Raw genomic sequence first — 1,052 nt, forward strand, 5'->3', positions numbered from 1 at the left:
TTCTTCAAGTACAGCATAAAGTATATTTTAGGTGTATTTTAAATATGTATATTTAAGCTAAATTAAATATACTTAAAGTTGTTCCATTTTAACACAAGTACACTAAAATATATTGCAAGTATCCTAAAGTTGAGTTTTAGTTTTGTTAAAATATTAATTAATATACTGTAAGTTGTTCCAAAATAACATATTTAATATACACTTAGTACAATACAATTAAAATATAATAAATACATCAAGATAAAGTACAACTTAAGTACTTTTTTTTCACCTGGGTTGCCAAACATATCTGAATCCCCATCTCTTGACTAAATTATCTTTTARAAATAAATAAAAATTGCATACAGTACTGTAAGTGAACGAAATGTGTGAATAGCAATCACAAGAATTAACAAAAACATATGAGTATCAAAGAACATTTATTTTGTTTAACTTTATTTTATGTAGCGTTTGGGTGTAAACGGCCTTCCATACAGCTTGGGCGTTTCAGTGACGTCACAGACAGGGCGGAGCCAGCATTCCTGGCGTCTACTTTTGTCTCTACGTGGAGGAGGCAGGGCAGAAAACTGGACGCTGTCTGGAAATTCGGGCGCACCGACAGTGAGTACCAATTTCCTGGCAACTTTCTTGACCATCAACTTCTTCCAGCTAAACTTCGTCTGTGTGGCGCTCTTAGGAGCAGTGTTTATTGATTTATTTATTTATTTTGTTCTTCATGGTGCGGCAGCCGACATCCTCTCTTCAAAGGATGGAGGTCCACGAGCAAACAGGGATAGTTTCCTGCCTATAAAAACTTGCATGTCTATTGCTAACCGACTAGCATTAGCCACACCTACTTTAGCTTATTCATCCTCATCAAGCTACCTTAGACATGACACACTAAAACTGTTTCAACTCTTTAAATTGTGACGAAAACAACAATTAGAAGAAATAAATATTATAGCTGGTGAAGAAAATAGCGTTTGAGCACGAGCATAAAATAATGCGCGTGCGTTGAAAATAATACAATAAGATGTCTTCATGACCCCCCCCCCCCAAAAAAAAAAAAAAAA

At 34.8% G+C, this 1,052-nt stretch overlaps 1 protein-coding gene across 1 annotated transcript in view; it reads left to right on the forward strand.

Annotated features, from left to right (window-relative positions):
- Nucleotides 1-466: 466 nt before the first annotated feature.
- The window catches only part of pls3 (plastin 3 (T isoform)), a gene marked incomplete in the record, with an annotated part of 19,256 nt that continues 18,670 nt past the window's right edge, over nucleotides 467-1,052 (forward strand). The window contains 1 exon segment of the mRNA XM_014006756.1: nucleotides 467-600.

This window comes from Austrofundulus limnaeus, unplaced genomic scaffold (genome assembly GCF_001266775.1).
Source record: "Austrofundulus limnaeus strain Quisiro unplaced genomic scaffold, Austrofundulus_limnaeus-1.0 Scaffold37, whole genome shotgun sequence".
Lineage (NCBI taxonomy): Eukaryota > Metazoa > Chordata > Actinopteri > Cyprinodontiformes > Rivulidae > Austrofundulus > Austrofundulus limnaeus.